The following is an 18,293-nucleotide window of genomic DNA, read 5'->3' as shown; positions in this document are numbered from 1 at the left end:
CATACTTGATGAATTTTTTCAAAATCACATTTTTATCCTTTAATTAAATTATCATTTATGACAAATCTTTATCTTTTTTTATTTTCCCAATACACATCCGAACATATAGGGTTTGGTTGGATATCAACCTTCGAACGGATCTAGGGCTTGTAAATGTTGGGTTCACAGCAACAAAAAGATTTGTAGAGGTTGAGATCATGGCGGAGAAGGTTGTAGAGGTTAGGGTTTTGAGGAAATAGTGGGTAGCAAGGGTATATTAGGGTGGTTTAGGCAAAAGCGGGGATGGGCTAAGAGTGGTGATGGATGAAGACATTCCAAATTTTTCGAAAGAAGAAGAATAGGTGGATGAAAAATAAATTAGGATTTTGAAATAAAAGATAAGCTCATTGTTGGAATGAAGAGATATGTACTGAGAATGAATCAGCTTGCTTGGTTCCAATTTTCCAAAAACACTTTTCAGAAAATTTTACTTTCTTATTTTCAATATTTTTTTATTTTTACTGAATTTTTTTAATATTTTAAGTAATTTTTTTTACTTTTTAGACACACCTAACAAAATACATCTATAAAGTAAAAAAATTATAAAAAAAATCTTTTAAAAATTCACTAAATATCAAAAATACAAAAAAAAAAATACTAGAATTCAGTATATTTTTTGTATTTCTATGTATTTATTAATATTTTAAAATATTTTTTTCACAAATTTTTTACTTTTTAGATACATTTAAGGAAGGTGCATCTAAAAAAATAAAAAAAATGTTTAAAATTTTAAAAATATTCACTAAAAACAAAAAAACACGAAAACCAAAAAACTCAGTTTTCAAAAAACTTAATCCAGAAAACTCAAACCAAACACACTAATTTTTATTTTTGATGTGTGTTCTGAGAAAGTATTCATTAAGTGTGTGCCATGAAAGAATTTAGTGTGTGAAAATAGAATTACCCCTTGGAGTTTCATTTCATCAGATAAGACTGACTTATTTACCCAAGTAAGGGAAGTAACAATCTAACAAATCAAAATGAAACAATCAAAATCAATAATCAAGTAAAATCAAAATCATCGAGTAAAATTAACTAGTTATAAACAACATAATCAATCTAACAAAAAAAATTAAATTGGGATATTGACTAATAACGAATAGTCTAACAACAAACAAAATTAGGGTTTTTTAAATGGACAAGGGGTGCCTGCTGTGCTTAAGCACAGCAGGATGTGCTGTGCATGCAACACACACCAATAAAAAAAAAAACAAAAGAAAAATTATATTAAAAAAAAGAAAGAAAGAAAAATCATGGGTTGAAATGGCACAGCAGTGCCTGCTATACAGCAGGCACCCCTCACCCTTTTTTAAATAGCAGTTTCAAATTATAGCTTCAAATTAGGGCTTTAAAATTAGGATTTTCAGATTATTGATTTCTAATTAATGTTTTCAAATATTTGTAGCGTTACATGCCCAAATCCTGTAACTCCAGATCATGAATGGGGTTAAAAGAAATGGGATGGGTTAAAAGCTAAATGAGTTAAGAAAGCATTAGGTAGTCTTTAAAGAGATTGATCTAGGTCAAATGGAAGAAAAGTCAACGTGGTACCTCAAAGGAAGCCAACTGCTTGAGTCGTGAAGAAGAACTCACTATGTTTAGGAATTTAGGACTGAAAAAAAAAAAAAAAAAAAAAAAAAAAAAAAAAAAATTACTTAAGTTATAAGAAGAAAAAAAAGAGAAATGATTATGATTTCTCTTTTTCTTGTTTGGATAAGTAAGAAATAAAAGAAAAGAAATGATTATGATTTTTCTTCTTCTTATTTGGTTAGATTTCATAAGAGAAAGAAAAAGAAATTATTTTTTGTTATATTACCAAAATAACCTTTTTATATTTTCAATCATTTTATTTCTTTTATTTTTACAGGGACAAAATTGGTATTATGAAAATATGGTTTCTTTTCTCTTCCAATCTCTCTATTTCTGAAAAGATTGAAAATGAGGGTTATAAGAGAAATGAGTTTCTCTCAGTTTCTCTTCACTATTGTTTAAAAAAGTAAGAAAAATATATATCTCTTCATTTTATTTTATTTTTTTCTTTCCAAATCACTCAATCCAAACATAAGCAAACAAACATATATATAAAATAGAAATAAACACTTCGGCGAATAAAAGACTACTTAAGCTTTGAAAGTAAACTCAAAGGATTTCTGCTTAAACAAGAAAAAATTGAGAGTTTGAGCACTTGATGACTACTCAAGAGTTGCTCGAGCGGTCTCAAATAGTAATCAACCCCAAGTAGTTGATCAGTCTTCTCCTTGTCCAAAATGCCTCAAAGGAATCACACCGACCCATAACCAACTCAACCATGCTCAAAAAAATTTAGCAAGCAATCCTATCATTTTCATTGTTTCTTATTTGACTCGTAATCATAGTTCCAATTCCAATCATTGTATCAAAATGAATTTACATATGAATTTCATTACATAGAATCAACTAGTTATGCCATTATTTGGCCTTCAAAATAAGTACATTGCCTCATGGCCTTACAACAAAAACATGGGCTTCAATGTCCTCAACACATAACCACAACAAAATATCCTCAAACTTCATCACGAATTTGGATCCATGCATGCATACAAGATTCAATAAGGTGAGCATATAGTATTTAGGGATACACAACTAAATGCGTGACATGTGATCATGATGGGATACAAATACATATAATGAAAACATTTTTTTAATGCAATTTTCCATCTCAAGCCAATTCAAGGCTACAACTCACATATTTATCAACTTTTATTTCATTGTTCACTCTACATAAAAATGAACCCAAAGCTCTATTTATAACACATGAATCATTATTAATTTTAATGACTCTTGGGTTGTGAGTTAAACTAATGGCTCTCATACGAACCAAAAAGTTCCACTTCTTGGGCTACCAGATATATGCTACTTAAATTTCATGATTTTTTGAACTTTTTTCAATAAATGAATCCAACCAAACTTGCTCACTATACACCAATCTCGAACCTATCTCCAATACTTAATTCAAAATCATTTCAAAGTTTACCAATTTCCAAAAATATTTCAAGGTTTACTTGTTTTAAAACCATTTCAAGGTTTTTGAACTTCTTTTAAAATCCAATTTTCTCATTTTGGTGTTCCAATTGAACATAATGCTCGAAAGTCCAATTTCACTTTTCAGAAAATCCAACATTCCAAAATTTACAACCATAACTCGATATTTTTCTGAAGTGTCACAAAAAAAATATGTTGGCAATTATAATCAAATTGCTCGATATAATCAACACGTGACAATTCAACACATCTAATAATAGTTGGACCCAAAGATATATGTGGAAAACAGTTGGAACGGAATTTTAGCATATGTTATATACATTGGAAAGACAATCGTTGGAAGGGTGTAAGAGAGATCCTAGAATGAGAGTTTAAGAGACATGAATAAGAAACAGAGAAAAACTCACCAAAACCTCCCAAAAAATAATAATTTGAAATGGAATTTATGGTAAAAAATTTATAAATCATTTGATATTTTTTTATAATCACAACGTTAATAGGAACATGAAAAATAATTACAAATATATTGAATCTTCAATTTTTAGGACAATTTTGCTCATTTTCTCTTCCTTTCATTCTCATCATTTCTTTTCTTTTTCTTCCCTACAAATTCAACAATCGCCACCAACAACCAATTACTCCTTCAATTCATTCTCTAACCCTTTCCCTACCATCCTCTACAACTACGAGCTCCACTTCCCACTATCTTCTCTTATTATCCTCTACTCCAATGTCATCTCCCTTCTCAAGCCACCTACTTGTGACCCCTCCTCCCTTCAACTCTCCACCCTCAATCCATCATTCCCTTTCCTTAACGTCCCTCTTTGAAGCTTATTCTGCCAGAGAAGTAATTATGTCATCCGAGACTTCTGGCCCAGGCGATTTTTCCTGTTCTTAAGGGTCCTTTGAGGTAAAGGAAGATTGAGCGGATGGGCTACTGTTCTGGTGACTTGTTTCGTACTTCATTTTCAAATTTTTTTTGTTGTTAATTGTTTTGGTATACAATGTTACACTCCTTAAAAGAGTATCCCGAGAATTACGGGCAGTTCACTCAAATGTGTGTAGATCGTTTTTTGACGTGATAAATAGGACTGTGGGAAGAGAGGCGGCGGTCAGCTCTGGCGAAGTTTGTTCGTGTGTACGAGAAGCAGAGGGAAAAAATATCAAAGATAAGGTGTTTGAGTATAAGGATTAGTAGAGGGGGCCTTCATTTGTGAATCTTCTGGCATGTCACTTGTAGAATACTTGAGATACCCTTTCATTTTACAAAACGTAATCCCCCTTTTAATATTCAAATTTTCAAGTCGATACTTCACCATCCATGGCACTTGTTTGTCGTTAATTGAACAATAACCATTCCCATAATAGACTAACTCGCATTGACAATCCACAGGGAAAAGAACCACGCCTGCAGACTGTCATTACCATCTAACCTCTGATCATACACATTTACTTTGACCAACCCACTGGCATTGGGTGCGCAAAGGGGGAATATTTTATCAATATTTTATCAACTTTAATACTCTTTTATTTGTATCTTAACCTCAACTGAGAAAATAAATTAGGCAACGCAAGTTCAATACAACTGAAATCACTTACTGAAACACCTTCAACAACACCAGTTATTATATCGTCTACCTCCATTCAAAACCTGAACATTACAAATAAAAATACATAAATTATAATTCCAAACAGTCTTAAAGTACATTTGACTCCTTAACGTAATTTTGCATTCTTTTCCACTAACAGTAGCAACCACTAAATATATGGCACCTTTCTGAATACTTCCAACATTTCCCAACAGCATATCTTTGTAGTTTGTCCAAACATCAACTAGGAAGAACCGATCCACAACTTCTATCTCGTGATGAACGTACTCTTTGTCCTTGCCACCAACGAGCTTGAATCTCATTTTCTTTAGCATCCGAAACCGGTCGGACTGGTCAAGATCAACAATCCAGGTCTCAGGATTACCCTCGCCAACTCCAATAAATATCTTGTCAGGTGTGAGGACGGAATATGACGGACTATTATCACTTATGGTGAAAAACAATATGCAGTGGACCACAACTTCATCTTTAGCATCTTGTCCCAATTGAACATTCCCAATTAATTTTATATCTTTAACCACGATCATGTTTGATTGACAGTCACATCTCTTATTACCCAACTCAATACCATTAAGTAATCTCGTCATACCTTTATTATCAAATTTAACGTCGCTTAATTCTTCATCGTACAGTTGTAACTTCCTTACTCCCCTCTTAGTCTTCTTAATATATCGGGGAATATTCTGAACATACCATCTGCGAATGTACACCGCCTTAAAATGAGCACGACCACGGTAACTACGCTTATAACCACTAGCTGCCGGTGTCCTTGACCGGCGGTATGTAAGGGGAGTCCGATATTGGCTGCTCATACATTCTTCTATTTTTTATAAAACACTCCAAATCTTTTATCCTACAAATTCTGCAGATTCTCTTACCTCTGCTAACCCTTATGTTCAGACACCTTAGCTTTGATATTTTTTCCCTCTGCTCCTCGTATCCACGAACAAACTTCACCGGAGCTGACCGCCGCCTCTCTTCCCACAATCCTATTTGCCACGTCAAAAAACGATCTATACACATTTGAGTGAACTGCCCATAATTCTCGGGATACTCTTCTAAGGAGTACAACATTGTATACCAAAACAATCAACAAAAAAAAAAGACTGAAAATGAGGGACGAAACAAGGTACCAGAAAATAATTTCACCATAATAGTTATCCCACTTGGATGGCCGGCAAAGCACAATTGGTGGCTGGCAGTTTCAAACAGTGGTCAGTTAGCCATCAGGGGTTACAGGCTTGAAGGTTTTGGTCCAAAACAAGGAATATAATGTACAGGGTATAAAGGCTCAAAGACAGGACATTCCACCGAGGACTTCGGGCATTAAAACGAGCACATACAGTCATAATCATCGAGTGCACAAGCGATGACGTCCAAGTCTTGAGGACGGTTAAAAATTGGGTGTCTACAATTGCCCCTCTTTGACAGAACTCGAATGTCATGAAATGACGTGAGTGAATGCCAAAGAACGAAGACGACCCATTTTGACAAGGCCGAAGACTTGACAAACAAACAAGACAAAGAAAAGTTACGCCCACAGGCTGCCTACGTATCCCTTTGCAAAGAATCAAACCAGCGTAGTTCTAGGGCAAAATGCAAAATGATATGTATAATACAACTTTGAAAACTCGACTAACACGTTTCGCGAAGCCGGCTATTTTGAAAACTCATGATCATGCGAGATGATGCAATAGGAAATAAGAGATGCGATACGCAATGAACTCGACATGGTAAACACATGAATGAGTGAAAAAAAACACAAACAATCACACCAAAGCGTGAGAAGGGAGAACAGAACCGCTCAGGGTTGTGTTTTACACACCCTGAGAAACGGAACAACGAAAATCGATCGGGGTTGTGTTTCACACATCCCGAGAAACTAAACAACAAAAACCACTTGGGGTCGCATTTCATGCGTCCCAAGATAAGAGAAAAACCACTCGGGTCTGCATTTTACGCATCTCGAGATAAGAAAAATTCACTCAGGCTCACGTTTCACGCATCCCGAGATAAGAGAAAAACCGCTCGAGGCCGTGTTTCACACGTCCCGAGATAAGAGAAAAAAAATTGCTCGGGCTCGCGTTTCACACGCCCCGAGATACAACACGTCCAGGGTCGCGCGTCACGCGTCCTGAGATAAAACCACTTCGGCTCGCGCTTCACATGTCCCGAGATGAAACCTGTCTAGGGCCGCGCGTCACGCGTCCTGAGAAACAAAAATCGCTCGGGGCCGTGTTTCACACATCCCTTGGTAAAACCGGCCCAAGGCCGCGTTTCACGCGTCCTGAGAACCAATTGCTCGGGGCTGTGCTTTGCACGTCCCAAGGTGAAACCCACCCAGGGCCGTGTTTCACGCGTCCTGAGAACAAAAAACCGCTCGAGGCCGTGTTTCACATGTCCCAAGGTAAAACCCGCCCAAGGCCGCGTTTCACGCGTCCTGAGATAAACAACCGCTTAGGACCGTGTTTCATATGTCCCAAGATGAAACCCATCTACGGTCGCATTTCACACGTCCTAAGAACCAACCGCTTGGGGCCGTGCTTCACACGTCCCGAGATGAAACCTGCCCAGGGCCGCGTTTCTCGTGTCCTGAGATAAACAACCACTCGGGGCCGTGTTTCACACATCCCAAGAAAAAAGGAAATGGTGTGCGATAAATGCATGAAGGTAAACAAGTACGATAGATGCATAAAATGAAGGTGTAGGTTCTCCTACCAAGATACAAATGAATTTATCCGGAACTCTTCCGAATGAACCGTACATACAATATCGTTTGCTGGTTATGCGATAGATGCACAAAGTGAGCAAGTGCGATGGATGCACAAAGTGAATGGGTGCAATAGATACACAAAGTGAATGGGTGCAATAGATACACAAAGTGAATGAGTGCGATAGATGCATAAAGTGAATGAGTGCAATAGATGCACAAAGTGAATAAAGTAAGAATGCATGTTCGATCCGAGATAAACAATGGCATGTTCCATGCAAGAATGAAAAGCATATTCTATGCATGAGTGACATGAGCATGTTCTATGCACAATTCAAAAAAGATGCAAGGGACGCATGTAACATACGTATATGAGAAATACATATTCGATGTAACAGAAAAAAGAAAGATGACAAAGATGCTATTTCGATTAAACTAGAAAAAAAACAATACTTGACGCAACCTCTGATTGACCTCTCAGAGACTTTGCAACAACAAAAGGATATACCTCGTGCACAGCGGCAAAGGGGACACAGTCACGTGCCGAAACGTAGTTGTAAGTTTCCAAATCAAGAACCTTTCATATACCACTCAGGAAACAGAGGCACAAAATAGCACCAGGACACCAAAGAGGGCCACCAGCCAATTGCCGGCCACTGGAGGGGGTTGCCGAACACCTGCCAGCCTTGAATTACTATTGCTGGCCACCCATGGCAGATTGAGGGCTTTTTGGACATGTTACCACGGATCTTTAAGTATAGGGCTTGGGGCCTGATTTCCACACAACTACATATCCGAAATTCCTCATTTTCTCTTTCTTTTGGTGCTTTTTCTCTCTAGATCCGGACTTTCTACGCGTTTTCCAATGCCCCACGTGAAGTTTAGTCGCTAAACCCTCTTTGTTTCCTCCGTTTTAAACCGAATGAAATTTGATTTTGGTGTTTTTTCTTGGAGTTTCACCACTTGAGGCTTGTTCCCCTCGAGTTTCTCTCGGATTTTGTGCCTTTTCCCGGGCTTTGACTTTTCCTTCTATTCTCTCTCTTCTAGGGTTGACTTCTTCTTAGTTTGCCATTTTTTCTCCATTTTTCTTCATTTTCAACCACTTTCTCTTCTTTTTTTCAGATGGCAAACGATCTATCCCATGACAAAGCTCTCCTCGAGATTTCGCTCTTGAGCTTGAGCCCGAGATATTACCGCTAGGAGTACGCCCCTTCGATCCGGCGACATACCGTCCCCAGACACATGTACTGCCACCCGGGGGTATTAGGCATTTCAAAGAGTTCGTGCAACACGCGCCGGAGGACCTCTTGCTGTGGGAGCCAGACTTCCATTTGTCTCATGGCGCCACCGAGGTACACACTGTATTCTCATGCTTTCTTCACTTTACATTGCATTTCTTGCTTTAACTGTGTTCCTTGCTTCAACTATATGGTTACACTGCATTTCTTGCCTCTTGCTGCATTTTCTACCTTAATCACACTCTTGCACTGTATTTCTCACACTGCCTTTCATTTGTTTGTTCTCATATCACTGTATATCACTGTTCTGATCACAGGAGGACTCTTGCTCCATTAGGGGCTACGGAGCCACGACAGCGAGGGACTGGTATCTGGAGCTCCATGTTGGCGTACGAGACATCATTGATGAGGCTGGCTTCGGACTGTTCTGCACTGGGCTATCACACCACATCGCGAGCCAACCACTTCTTGGTGTACTGGTGGAGCGGTGGTGGGATACCACCAACTCCTTCCACTTCTCCACTACTGGAGAGATGACGATGACTCCCTATGACTTCTCCATGCTCACAGACGTAGGAGTAGGAGGTGATCCAATCCCTTATGACATGGATATGGGCAAGTAGGAGGCCACCTGGCTACACTTGCTGGGAGCACGTCCCCTCTCTTCAGACCGACCATGGTCCGATACAGTTAGTTCACAGAGCACTTCCATAGGAGAGAGCCACAGACCCTAGAAGAGACTGAGCATTGTGCCCTGGGCTTTTTGATGTTCCTCCTCGGTACCACCTTGTTTGCAAACAGGTGGAACATCGTAGGACTGTATCTACTGAACGCCCTGGTGTCCCTACCTCAGGTTCGGCTCTATGACTAGAGAGGAGTTGGCCTCGCCACACCATATGGCTACATGAGCTCGACATCCCGCAGGAGGAGAGACAGGGTTGGAGACTATTGGCGAGCCTGGAAGGTATTCTTTACATTTTCCATCTTCTATTTCTGTGCTTTCCACTTTGCACTTTCTGTACACTATATACTGCATTCTTTACATCTATAAACTGTGCTTTCTGCATCGCACATTCTGTAGTCTTTGTATCTATACACTTTATTTCTGCATTCTGCACTCTGTATTCTTTGTATCTGTACTTTTTGTACACTGTACTATACATTCTGCTTTTTGTATTCTGCATTTTGTATTCCGCATTTTCTGTATCTATACACTGTATACTCACTGTTGCCTTTTCCTTGCAGCTCTGGGTATATGCGTATTTTCTGACCCTTGCTTCGGAGCCGGCGAAGGAGATTTCTCCCGTTGTGCTGTATTCTCATCGATATGATGACATATGCCTGCATAAGACCCGGGAGACCTTCTCATTCTTCCGCTGGTACTTTGACACAGTGACTGCAGAGGAGGTAACCCAAAATTCACAGGTATTTTTTCTTTATCAACAACTGACAAAGACTAACAATCTGTATATTCCCTGTTTGTAGATCACCTGATAGCCTTAATCGACGATGCCAATTGGGGTAAGGGACCAGTACGCCGGGGCTTAGGCCACATCTCTATTCTGAATTTTGCTAGAGGGCCTAGTTTGCCGAGTCTGGTTTCTGAGCGAGCAGTTCGTGCGCCAGACTATAGGTTTGCTTGAGCCAGTAGTTCCCATGCCGCCTCCAGTATCTATGAGGGCTATAGAGAGCCTCTCTTTCTAGGAGATGATCCTGTTCAATGTGGGCTTGGACGCTGACTACTTCCGCGATGAGGGAGATTACTCGACATTTATCCAGACACATCTCATGCCTTCCTTGATAGGTGCTCGTGTAGGCAGAGCTGTAGGTGCCCCCATGGCAGGTAGGACTTGAGGGGCAAGAGCTAAGACTGTAGGGGCTCCTCCCGCTGGATAGGTTACCGGTTGGCCAGACATCCCAACCATGCTGACATGCTGGAGGCTGATCGGGATGACCTACCAGATTCCGATCGAGCCAGCGAAGACCGGGCATAGATACGTTAGAGCTCGCGACGCACCTCCGGTATATATCACATTTTCTCTAGCTTTCCATTTTCTTTCTGATATTTGTTCCTTCCGGATACTGAACATTCCCAATGCATTTGCAGGCACCCCCAGAGTACACTGAGGGACTGCTCGAGCTACTGGCTTCGTTCGAGGGCATGATACTGAGGAGGGAGGCACTACTCAGTCTTCACGGCATCCAGGTATTCCCTTTTATTTTCTGCTCGTATTTCAGTATTTTCCACACTATTGTGCACATCATTCTCATTTAAGCACTGATACTCATATCACGGTATGCATTTTGCCCCTTGTTACATTACACTAATATGTTGCACTGACACACTGTACTATACTTATACTGTATCTGGCTCATTGCATTCCAACACTTTCATCATACTACATGTGCAACCATACATTATATCTGATATGCCCATACTGCATCTTTTTAGGTTCCAACTGTACCGAGAGCACCAGTAACGGCGACTGTACTTGCACCATCACCACCTTCTCCAGCAACAGAGAGAAGGGAGAGACGGGCCCCAGTACATAGCTGAGAGGAGTGTCATGGTCGAGGCCGGAGGAGCCCCTTGGAGCTAGCGTTAAGTGATGATGATGTTAAGACCAGTGACTCCGGGGAGGCAGTGAGTCCACAGTCTGAGTGCTCCGAGAGTGGAGATGATGGTGGCTCGAGATCTGAGAGCGGATGTGATGTTGAGTCAAGCTCTGAGGCAGAGAGCGACGATGATTCCGGTTCTAGCTCGGCATTTGATTCAGACAGCAGCGCTGATGGAGACAACGCTGAGTCCCCACCCAAGAAGAGGACGAAGAGGGCCTCTCGAGCCTGAGATGACTGGCTCTAATTTACTTGTATTTTTGTTTAGTTTCTTATTGTTTGTGCAGTTCAACACATGTAACTTCAGCCTAGTTTTACCTGTTTTTTTAAAACTTGTACTCCTCTTTTGTAAAAAGCCATGATCGGAATAAAACCGTGCAGTTTTATAAAGAGTGTTGCTATTATTTTTGCATTACGAGCAACACACTTGCATGAAATTGACATGGAATTGACTTGGCCAAGAGCACTTGATTAAAGCAAAATACTTAATCAGGCAATGAACCGACTAACAACCAAAATACAAAATGCAATATACAACTCAATAAACAAAACAACCACGATCTCGATACATAAAATAACAATAATTCAAATACAAATACAAACAAAGACTAAAACAAAAGGACAAAAGACTCAAAACAAGACCACCTAAAACACCAAAAAACAAGACAAAACAAGCTGCCCACACTTTCCAACACACAAGTGGATAGTAGGCCAACAAGGGAGGCTGCTGGCCGGATGAGAAAGGCTACCGGCCATGCATGAACTTTGCCGGCCACCAACAGTGGCTTACCGGCCATAAAAGTGGCCTACTGGCCATCAACAGTGGCCAGTCGGGCACCAATGTACAGAACCTCCAGATTGTTGACAACTAGCTTCCACTTAATGCCTTATCTTCTACAAAAACTTCACCTTCGTCATTTCTTCTCCAGAACTCATTTTAGCTGTTGTTTTTTGCCACAAATAGAGCCATTTCTTGCCCAAAACCTCGCAGATTAGATTGTGACTTTGGACAGCTGGAAAAATGTGGCTTTTTAGGGTTTTGGCATAAATGCACTTTTTTCTGTTGAGTCGAACTCCACTTTGTTTTTCGTTCTTCATGCCGCGGCTAGATGCTAGAACTCGATTACACACGTCTTTAACTTCGGGGGACAAGAAATGTGCCCGACAATTGAAGAATTTCAAGCACTAATGGAATCCTAGCGCGATGAGGAAATCATGCCTCAGCCTCATTTTGGCCACGCCCAAGCTTTGGGACAAATGTGTGGGCTCACTTTGCACAAGGCTCGATCTTTGGTCCACAATGGAAAACTGGACATTCCTAGTTTGATTAATCAAATTTCCGACGTTGGCGACCGCGACGACTGCCTTTGGCGGGTTTTCGACAATATGCGCTTTGCTTATGTATGTTAGCTCATTTCCTTCTTGCCCCTAGTTTTGGCAAGTCTAGCATTCGATTGATTAAAGTGCCGTAAGGCCTGAAAGAAGGTAAGAATTACATTGGCTTGGTGCTGGTCGAGACTTTGATGAGCGTAGACGCCTTCCATCGACGAGAGACTACCAGATTCGCAGGAAGTCCACTACTTCTTTAGGTAATGTTTCCCACCCTTTCTCATATGTGTTTTTCACATCGTTTGGCACTCATGCTTTGTTTTTCTCTCAAAGCCCTTTTTTTACTTTTCTCTCAACATACATCTTTCTATTCTTTAATCTCTCTTTTCTTTCATCCCTTCCCATGTGTGGCTTATGGATAAGCTGAAGGGTGTGGACTCTTGTCCTAAATACTCAGCTTGTGGCTATTTCTTCCACCACCAACTAGTGGATTTCCCGAGTGAGTGATAGTGGTGCAAATGGATGTGCAACAGGTCTGCTGCTAACATAGCTTCGCGCTGCCCTTGGCTTAATTTGATCGAGATGAGCTACAACATGGCTCAGCAGTCCGGTATTCAGTTGATCAGCCTAACTCACTGTGTTATACTTCCTATTCAGGTTCAGGCGTCAGTTTGGGCATGATCAAACCTGCCTAGAGGAGGGGGTAGAGTACTCAATTTCATTCCCCATTCGAGGCTCACATTTAGCTAAGTACCTCATTACTTGCAGGACAAGAGAGCTTCTGGCCCCTACCCCTAATTTCAGTTGCGCCCTTTCTGGTGAGTGTTTGGCTTGGCTTGAGGATAAGGCACAAACCAGGCCCACTTTGGCATCAAACGCTTCCATAAGCATGAGCGGGGGACGGAAGAGCACCTGACTCGTCTATGCCTTTAATTTATTGCTTTGATCTTTTTTTTCAAGTTTTTTGAATGTAATAAAAACAAATTTGTTTTGTATCGAGAGATATTGAGAACTTTGTATTAAAATCAATGAAATTAGAGTTATAAGCACTGAATTTTTTTCCCTTTTAGTCCAAAATTGGTCGAAGTTGTAAAAGGCAAAATTTGAACAAAATCAACTTTTATTAAAACTTTCCAAAACCACTTTAAAAAAGGATCACCACTTGACACACACGGAATCTATCCTCAAGATGTACAACCCCAAATCAAAATGTCACAAATTGCCCCTTATTTGAACGCCACTGCTCTGTACTGTAACCAACTCTTCTCTCAGAGTGAAGATCATAACTAAACTCTCAGGTAAAGAACAGACAAAGATGACCTAATCAGACACATGGACAGAACAGTTGATTTGGAGATGTTTACGACCGAACTTTAGGGTGAAGCTGCCTACGTATCCCAAAGATGGGAATCAGGCTTTACGTAGTTCGGTTCAAGTTCACTCAAGTATTAACTCTCTCCTTTTGCACTCTAACTTTTGCCAAAGTCGCCCTTTAGGGTTTTCAACCTTGCGAGCTCAATTTTTCTTTATTTCTAATTTTTTGTGCTCTAACTTTTGCCTAGGTCGCCCTTTCGGGTTTTCGGCCTAGCGAGCCTCTCAAGGATAATATTTCTTCAACTTTTCCATGTTGATCGGATAGGAAAATTCTAGGCCATCCAAGTCCATGAGAATAACAGCCCCACCCAACTAGATAGTTTTGATGATGTAAGGACCAGTCTAATTGGGTCTGAACTTGCCCCTAGGGTCATGGATGGGAACTCGGTTGTCTTTTAGCACTATATCTCCCTCTTTGAGATTCCAAGACTTAACCTTCTTGTTAAAAGCCCTGGCAATCCTGCGTTGATAACCCTAAACATGGTACAATGCTTTCAGCCTTCTCCCATCAAATAACATCAGTTTCTCAAACCTACTCTGTTGGCAGTCCACCTCTGCTATCTGACACTCAGCCATGACTCGCAACGACGGGACTTCTATTTCAATTGGCAGAACAACTTTTATCCCATAGACAAGAGAATAAGGAGTTGCCCCTGTAGACGTCCGGATTGAAGTTTTGTAGCCCGAGAGTGTAAATGGTAATTTATGTGGCCAGTCTCTGTAGGTCTCAACCATCTTCTGTAGAATATGCTTGATGTTCTTGTTGGCGGCCTCAATGGCTCCATTGATTTGAGGCCTATATATAGATGACTTATGGAAAGCCACATTATATTTCTCCAACAAGTCGATCACTTATTTCTTGAAGTAGAAGTCATTATCTGAAATGATCTCGTTTGGGACTCCATATCGACAAATGATGTTGTTTTTAATGAATTTAGCCACATGTGCTGCTTTCAACACTGTGTAGGACTGAGCTTCCACCCACTTTGTAAAGTAGTCAATTGCCACCAAAATATATTCATGCCTATTTGACCCTTTTGGTGTGACTGGGCCGATGATGTCGATTCCCCAGACTGAAAAAGGCCATGGTGAAGCCATGTTATACAGTTTTGACAGTGGGATGTTTTTGACAGTGGGATGTTCATGTGATTAGCATGAATTTGGCATTTGTAACATCGCCGAACAAAACCAATATAATCCTCCTCCATAGTGGACCAGTAGTAACCTTACTTGAGAATCTTTCGGGCCAACATTACTTCGTTCATGTGCGCTCCGCACTCTCCTCCATGAATGGCCTCCCCATTAGGCGCTTTGACTCATCTTCTTCGACACACAATTTGTGCATTCCCAGATGACCTCTCTTATATAATTTACCTCTGCAGATGATAAATTAAATGGCTATCCGCCGTATTGCCCTTTTGTCCTTGGCATTTGCCCCTGGTGGATAAATCTCATTTTCGAAGAAGTTCCAGATATCGTAGTATCAAGGGTTTTAATCTTGCGCTTCATTTATTGCGGCAATAGTCTTGTAGGTCAGCGTATACCTTTGCTCAATGATGATTGAACGCATCCGAACTCCAAGCAGGATGTCTATCATAGAAGATAGAGTTGATAAGGCATCAGCGAACCTATTATTCTCTCTCAGTAAGTGTGTGAAAGTCAGCTTTTCAAACCTAGGAATCAGAATATCCAAGGTCTGGTGATAAATCTTTGTCTTTTCTTCTTTGACCTTCCAGTCTCCATTTGCTTGAGAAACAACTAGGTTCGAGTCCCCGATAATGTCCAACCTTTTTTCCCCTAGTTCTAGGGTAGCTTCCAAACCGACGATACACGCTTCATATTCTGCTTCGTTATTGGATACCTTGAATCGAAGCTTGAAGGCCAAAGGTATATGGGAGTCCTATCAGCAACACGCCTATCCCATAACCATACTGATTGGATACTCTGTCAAAGTACATTGTCCAAGTCTTCTCCTCGACTTACATAATAGCTTCATCTGGGAACAGGTATTTCACTGCTTTATCTCCTTCTACTAGGTTATCTTCTAGGAACTCTGCTACAACTCTCCCCTTGACCGACTTGCGGGTAACATACATAAAATCAAATTTGGAGAGGAGAAGCAACCAACTGGCTAGTATACCTGTAAGCACTGGTTTCTCAAAGAAATATTTGATGGGATCTAATCTCGAAACTAGAATTACAGAGTGAGCTAACAAGTAGTATCTCTGTAACAACCTCGACCCATGATTAACGCTAATTCATGTTTAAGTATGCCAAATAAGTAATTAAGAAGAAATCCTGAGCTAATTATATGTGCATTGCATCATTTTGTGTTTATATCTGTTTGACGTAGAAAGATCTGTTCATGTTTTAGTTTCGATTTGCGAATTAAAGGCCTTATCGGCATCCGATTCAGAAATTGACTTGATTTATATGTTGATTAGGATTTATAGGATTTTATGGTAAGTTTAATTAAAATTTGATTTGGAACGATTAAATTAGAATAATTAATGCTACTTAACTTAGGTTAAGTCAATTACTTAAATGCCACTAAGTGGGCTTATGCAAGACCACTTCTACACCTTATTACATGTTTTTGACACTCTTACTTCCCCACCTTCAAGCACCAAACATGAGGGAGAGAGTGAGAGGAAAGAAAAATTGAACTCAAACTAAGGAATTGCTAGGAATTGTTGACATTTGAAGAAGATTTGAGAGTTTCAACTTCAACTCTTGTGAATTCAAGTCTCTAGTACGGAATCAAACTCTTAATTGTGTAATTGAGTTAGACTCTACAAGACTTCAAGTGAATTAGGGGAATTCATGAGGGAATTGCACTAGAATTGAGGAGAATTGAGCCATACCATGCATGCATGTTCTTTTCTTCACAAATTGAGCATGATTTCAAAGAATTCTTTCATGCATGTGTTCATCTCACCTATATTTTGAGAATTCATCATGTTTTACATCCTTTAATTTCATTTGATCATGATTTGGAGATTTGAAGCTTAATTATTTCATGCATGTCATGTTTTTGGGACATCCATAAAGTTTAAGTTGGAATTGTGTACAATTGACATGTTTTTGGGCCTTGATTTCTTGAAATGATCCTTAATTCAAGATGTTTTATGAGTTTCTAAGTATTTCTCCAAGTTTTGGCCCAGAAAAATTGAGTTTGGTGCTTTAAAGTTTGAGTTTTGAGCTTGAAGATCAATCTGGAAATTCCAGAATTTGCATCTACGCTCGAGCGTATGAGTTCATGCTCAAGCGACCACTCAGAGTGCGTGTACTTCCACTCGAGCGACTTGAAGCACGCTCGAGTGTGAAATGCAAGCCCTCAGGAGTCCTTGTGTTTTGTAGCACGCTCGAGTGGCAGAAGTCACGCTCGAGCAACGGTCTGAGCCTCACGCTCGAGCGGGAATCAAGCGTCTGTCGAGCGTGAAAAGCAAGAAACCAGTACTTTTTCTAATTTTATAGTCTGCTCGAGTGTAGAAATCACGCTCAAGCAAACCCTCACTGCTTGCATGTCCGCTCGAGCGAAGAAAGCCACGCTCGAGCGTGGACCCTGTTTTCAACAAGTTTTGAAAAATGATTTCAAGTGCATTTTTGTATCCTCATTCCATCCTAGGCATTCCTAGGCCATGATAAGACACTGTAATGAGGATAAAGGGGTAGAAACACACTAAGAACAAATGAAATAAGTTAAGTATAATCCAAACGTGTGTTTCAATGTATGTATCTGCCGTGCTGTTTAGGTCACGCGCCTCAAGGAAGCTGAATTGGCTGCTCAGTTTGTTTACTTGGAGCATCTATTATCCGTGAGTAATAACTTAGTAAAGCTATGTTCAAGTAAATTATTTTCTGCTCACGGATTAAGAACTGTTCTATGTTTTATGCTATAAATGATTGTCCAAGTCTAACAAGCACTTATGACATTATGCTATGATTCAAGTAATGCCATGTTTCAAGTATATGCAAGTTCCCAGTACCGGAGGTTCCTTATGGGATTGACAAGCTATCCATACCTGGCTGGAGGTTCCTAAGTGGAACTGACAAGTTTATAAGTTCCCAGCCCAGAGGTTCCTTTATGGGACTGACAAGTTATTCTTACTCGGCCGGAGGTTCTTATATAGAACTGACAAGTATGATTTAAGACATTCTGTGCGTGATCAGTCAGTGCTAATGGATGTACTATGCAAGACTAAGCATGAACTTTGAATTCTATATATGCTTAGAATGAGAATACGAATGTGAATTTCAGTTTCAGCCACAGTTATGGGACATCATTCATTTACCCCTTTACTTTGTTAGTATTCACTGGGCCTTCGCTCACTGGTTATTTATTATGTATGTAGG

Source organism: Camellia sinensis, chromosome 13 (genome assembly GCF_055761805.1).
Source record: "Camellia sinensis isolate YWXY chromosome 13, ASM5576180v1, whole genome shotgun sequence".
Lineage (NCBI taxonomy): Eukaryota > Viridiplantae > Streptophyta > Magnoliopsida > Ericales > Theaceae > Camellia > Camellia sinensis.
This window is presented reverse-complemented; position numbering follows the sequence as displayed.